This window comes from Gymnodraco acuticeps, unplaced genomic scaffold, assembly GCF_902827175.1.
Source record: "Gymnodraco acuticeps unplaced genomic scaffold, fGymAcu1.1, whole genome shotgun sequence".
In the NCBI taxonomy this organism is placed as follows: Eukaryota; Metazoa; Chordata; class Actinopteri; order Perciformes; family Bathydraconidae; genus Gymnodraco; species Gymnodraco acuticeps.
The window spans coordinates 383,856-390,007 of record NW_022991930.1 but is presented as its reverse complement, the minus strand read 5'-3'; the positions used below and the strand labels follow the sequence as shown (position 1 = coordinate 390,007).

The following is a 6,152-nucleotide window of genomic DNA, read 5'->3' as shown; positions in this document are numbered from 1 at the left end:
TTTCCAGATCTATAATAGAAGGGATATGCGATATCACTGGTGCTCATTCAACCCATGTGTTAAGTGCAAGTGTTTATGTGTGTGTGTGTGTGTGTGTGTGTGTGTGTGTGTGTGAGTGTGTGTGTGTGTGTGTGTGTGTGTGAGTGTGTGTGTGTGTGTGTGTGTGTGTGTGCGTGTGTGTGTGTGTGTGTGCAGTTTAGCGGGTGTGAGATGGCTATCTGGGGCCATACATCAGGCCTGGTGTAGCAGTGGGCCTGTGTAATTATCAGGTCTCAATGGGACGCTGTGTTATTTTTGCCCAGGGTGAGATGCTTATCAGGCCCTGTCAGCAGCCACCTGGATGGATGAGCCTCGCTCCTCAGAGCACCCGGCTCACCTTCCCTCTGCTCCAAAGACAAACTGGACAACTTCTCTTATTCAGGCCACGGCAATCTCTGCTAACATACACTACCAAGGCTGGAGAGAAACTGATGAGTACATTTAGACTGAGTTACCAGTCAAACTTGCATTGAAATGTATACATGCATATCATCATGTTCTTAGGCAACATTAAGCTGTCTTTGGCTATTTTCTGCTGTCACAAAGTAAATGTCCCTTTCTGATTCTGATTCTGATCTAATCAACATGAAATATAGCAATAAATATGTCTTATACATTGGAATGTATTTCATTTAATATGCTATATGCTTACATAGCGTTATAACAGTTATAACATTAATAACTGTTAATGTTATTAGGAACAATATGGTTGATTATTTGATAGTATTCCACAGTAATGTGTTTTCCCATCCTGAGAGGAGTAACAATGAACAAGTCCAACACATCTGCATGAGTATTAAATCAAAATGTAGATATAACAGCATTTCAAACAGACCTAAACAAAACACGAATAAAGCCTCCAACCACGCTAGCAGCTCTGATATTGTACTCTGCTGTAATGTATTGAACTACAGTGTATGGTACTTTTAACGGGTTACTGATGCTTACAAAGAAAGGACAAATATATCTTTTAGCGTGCTAAAGCGTGATGATGGTGCTTAAGTGAAAAGTAAATGAATCACCAGTCAGTGGGATTCAGTAGGCCATTCATGTCTGCACATGTCAATGTAAGTATGACAAACTACACTTTGTAACTAGAACAATTATGTAATGTGTGACAAGATTACAACCAAATAGAAGTTCTGTGAAGCTGTACTTAGCGCTTAATGCTACCACGAAAAGAACGTTTTAACCAGGTTAACAAGCTCATGCATAATCATGGTGCTAAAGGAAACGCAAACGAATAAGCAAAGTCAGTGGGACTCATCCTCAGAGGACATGAATGTCTTAACAAAATATGAGCCAATATTTCGTAGCTGTACAAATATTGATGAGTAAAACGTTGACCTGCTACAGTTGGGGGGTATCCAAAGACTGATTCATCCTTACAGGTTCAACAGGTTAGCAAGCTAATGTATGATAATGGTGCTAAAGAAAACGTCTACTAATCCACACAGTCAGTAGGATTTATCCTCTGGCGGACATGAATGTCTTAACAAAATATGAGCAAATCCATCCCCTTGATGTAAGGGAAAATAATGTTCCATTAAAGAATGGAAAATTACCAAGCTAGTACCACTACATGTTTTTAAAGCTCGGTTGGATGCTACAAAATCAGATGCTGTTGGTACCTGTACTTGTGGTTAGATATGTAAATTGTAATCCCTGTACATTTTGCTGTATGATGTCCTTTTGTTGTTCTGTTGTTTATGTTTTTATGTCTTCTTGTGGAACCTACTGCTGCAGGTCTCCCTTGAAAAAGAGATCATTGATCTCAATGGGATTTTACCTGGATAAATAAAGATTTTGAATTGAATTGAATTGTAAGACTTTGACCTGCTAGTTAGCAACAGTTGGGGGGGGGCCCTGGGTGGACTTGAACCACCAACCTTTCAGTTAACAGCCGAACGCGCTAACCAATTGCGCCACAGAGACATGCTACCCTACTAAAATGGACTTGGCATGGATCGCTGGCATGGATCGCTGGCCCCACCCTCCTTAATTTGCTCTTTGAGTCAAGAAGTTTGTTTGCCTAGAATAGAGAAAAGTAGAAGTTGCCTCAAATGAAACCTGTGCAAGCTAAATGTGCCCTAGCTTTTAAAGGTTCAGTTCGGGGGGGGGGGGGGGGGGGACAGTCATCCATATGGGGTCATTGATGTTCTTTATTTAATGTCAATCCATTAAACAATTGTTGGATGTTTGAATATTGGACAGTAATTGTTTGACAGCCCTTGCTATCCCTAAAGCCACGGCGCTAACATGGCAACTACAAATAATGTACTTAATATTATACCTCTTGTGACTGTGGGTGTATTCCACCGAGACATCTCAGAACCGTTATAATGATAAATGGCAATCCACTGACTACATTTTAAACTACGATCATCTGACGGCAGCTATATGTGATTTATAGGGCACACAGCCATTAAGTGTATATTGTGCTGTCACGCTTTAATGGCATAGCACTATATTCTATGGTTTTGTTTTCCTTCTATCGGCTCTTTAATGGATTTCCTTTTCAATTGAGCGTCCAAACCTGCTTGTGTATAAAGCATAAATCTGCTCTAATCAGCCTCACTTGCATTTCGCTGGTGTGGGTGATCACTTTTGTTTATGAGCCGTTACACAGCGTTAGCACTGAAGTGTATTCTGCTTCCAGCCCCTTGATCAGTTCTCGATGCTGAGTGTCTTTCAGTCAGACAACTCACGTGTTTAACATGTTTATTAGAAGCAGCATATAGTTGAGTTTGGCGACTAGGCTCGGGCATCATCACTCCATAGATATACATAGCACGATGAGTGATGATCAAATAACTAACCCCCGAGCCTACAGGTGGAAGCTGGGGTGGAAGCTGGGGTGGAAGCTGGGGTGGAAGCTGGGGTGGAAGCTGGGGTGGAAGCTGGGGTGGAAGCTGGGGTGGAAGCTGGGGTGGAAGCTGGGGTGGAAGCTGGGGTGGTGGGCAGGCAAGCAGCAGCGACGTAGAGGTAGCTGCAGCAATAGCAGCAGCAAGCAATGCATGGAGAGAGATCTGGCAGGTTCAATAGAGCGGCGTATTAAGGAGACTCTGATTGGTTGGTTGCAGAGTGGCAAAGGGCGTTATGTATGAATGCAGCATAAGTGCTCGAGTTGACTGCCTGAACTAGCTCGCAGGCTTCGCCCCATTTGTTGTGCTTAATGCAAACACTGGGCAATTTAAGAAGTGTTTTGAAATTAATCTGCTCTAAACTCTGTGAGATGTACTTTTCTGGGGGAAGAAAACAAACAACACAATGCAAACATGCCCAAATAAACACCCTGCACATACAGTAGGCAACACGTATTTTCATGCATTTTACAAAAGCCCAACGTGTCTTTATTTTCACCCTTTGATTTATCAGTTAGAACATGCATTTCTGGTCCAATGATCAACAGATTGAAGCCTAGTGTGTGTGTGTGTGTGTGTGTGTGTGTGTGTGTGTGTGTGTGTGTGTGTGTGTGTGTGTGTGTGTGTGTGTGTGTGTGTGTGTGTGTGTGTGTGTGTGTGTGTGTGTGTGTGTGTGTGTGGCCTAGCATTACTATACACAGTCATGTGTGGGGACTCGCCTCCCGTAAGGGGACAAAATGGAGGTCCCCATGAGGGGGAATCATTAATTTTGGGGTGAAGACTTGGTTAGGGTTAGGCATGCGTTAGTTATGGTTAAGGTTAGGATACGTCTCCAGGAAATGCATGTAAGTCAATGTAATGTCCCCTGAAGTGATGTATACATGGTGTGTGTGTGTATGTGTGTGTGTGTGTGTGTGTATGTGTGTGTGTGGCTAGCATTGCTACAGTATACACAGTCACATGTGGGGACTCGCCTCCCTTATGGGGACATAATGGAGGTTCCCATGAGAGGAATCATTACTTTTAGGGTGAAGACTTGGTTAGGATTAGGGTAAGGGGTAAGGTTAAGGGTAAGGGTTAGGGTTAGGCATGTATCCTAAGGTTAGGATAAGTCTCCAGGAAATGCATGTAAGTCAATGTAATGTCCCCTGAAGTGATGTATACAAGGTATGCGTGTGTGTGTGTGTGTGTGTGTGTGTGTGTGTGTGGATACAGTGTCAGTGTGAGCAGGAGCCGGAAAAGCGTTGTGACATTCTGACCCAAAAAAAAACCAAATAGTTAGCTTTCTGGTGGCACGAGGGTTTGATTTGTCTCTCAGCACAAAAAACAGTAGTCTTTCATCACCTGCTTTATCCTTTACCGAAGCCTTTCCCTGCACACCTCTCCAAGCTGTGCCAGCCAATGTTGGAATGGTTACTTTCATTATGCAGAACATCGGATCAGTAATAAATTACCCCCCCCCCCCTGTGCACCTTCCAGCACAGATGATTTGTTGAAACTGTTTAACATTGAATCCTTGAGTTCAAAGGAGAGGGTTAGAGACATGTGTTCTTTATTGCTCTAAAGACAAATGACAAAGTAAATTGAAAGAACTTTTATTGCACAAGTGATTCAAAATCAGCTACAGTGTGTTTTTCGATATCCTGTGGCTTATTTAATAGCCGTATCAGAGCAATGAATCAGCGTTGAAGAACAGCAAAATGTGCTTTTATTTAATATGAAAAATGTTGTCATTTTTTACTTTGAGTTGACAACGCTTTGCGCTGCTTCAATATCATCTTTCTTTTTTATAGTCAGGGTTGGTTTCAACTTAAAAGTCTGCATGTTCAAACAGAACACAAAGGCATTGAATATCGTGATTTTATGAAAAACCAAGTGCTAAAAACTGCAAAATGTAAGTCTGTACATTAGCAAGAACAAACAAGTCCATGTTCAAATGTTCACAAATGACACAAGGAATCTGAAATCAAAACAAGAGTCTACAGCCACTGCAATGCTTTGAGCTAAGTGCTAAAGTCAGCATGCTAACATACCAACAATGAATGCTAAAATACTAATGTTTATTAACTTTAAAGCCAGCCATGTTTCGCAAAGTTAAGCATGTAAGCATTAGGCCGCGGATATAAGGTGTCAAAATCGCAACATTTCATGGCAGTCCATCCGAAACATTTGTCGACATATTTCACAAACAAAAATTAAACTCACAATGTAGCTGCAGGTCACTTCAGTTGGATTCATCTTCTGTGGACGATGAATGACGATAAATAGTTTCATGACGGTCCATCAAATAGTCAAGATGTTGGACTAAAATGTGGTGAAACGACAAAGTCATCACATTCACTTTCAGTCCGGTGGTAATCCCATTCAATTCAACCACTACAAATACTCACCTGCCACCTGCTGACTGAGCGTATAACAGCATGACTTATTATTCGACAACACTCTCGCTTCAGTTCAAAGACTAGAATCAAAGGCACTTGTCTCTGAGGATCACTTTTTGTTTGTGCAGTGCATACTTTGAGATAATATCAGCACTTTGCTTAATCTTCTGCTATGATGCAGTGTTAGAAATTAATCCTTCTCCTCTTCTTTACACCAGTACACACAAACATGTCATCATGAAACCATAACAGATGTAAAACAGCAATGATAACATCAAGATTAGGGTAAATTGCATCAGTTCTACTTGTCTTTTGCAGTCTTTCAATTAAATCTGCTTTATTTGAATGACAGGGAACATCTGCTGCATAAGTGGCATCTTTTAATGACTTACAAACTAAGTAAACAACACATCTAAGGAAACAAAGAAAACCAGTTAATTAAAGCTTTCCTTATTAACCTCAGTCACATATATACGGCAATAGAAAGTGTGTTATCCCGCTCCTTTGTTGTGTAACTGAGACAAACTGATAGCTACAGTGACAATACTATTGTTGCATTTCTTAGCTTTTAACCACTCCATTAGGCCCAGATAACCTGTGCCTGGTGGACCCTAGCATCTTAAAACCCTGTGACCCCGCCCTTGACCTTTGACCTGACCCCCCCCCCTCCTCTTTTGCTCCCAGAAGAGAAGAAGTGGGTGCTCTCCCTGCGCCTCGGAGGAAGATAGAGTTACCGGAGCATGGGGATTCATTAACAAATATCTGTCTGTTTGCTGCAGTAATGAGTAAGGCAGCAATTTAAAGTTGAGTGAACAGCCGCCCGGAATCTAAGCTGGCGGGACAGGCTGCCGGTGTCAATCAAAAAGCA

General features: G+C 41.8%; 1 non-coding gene across 1 annotated transcript; it reads right to left on the bottom strand.

Moving 5' to 3' along the window:
- Positions 1–1,900: 1,900 nt before the first annotated feature.
- On the bottom strand, positions 1,901–1,974 carry trnan-guu. The gene has a single exon. It is a non-coding gene; the product is annotated as a tRNA-Asn (tRNA).
- Positions 1,975–6,152: the final 4,178 nt, after the last annotated feature.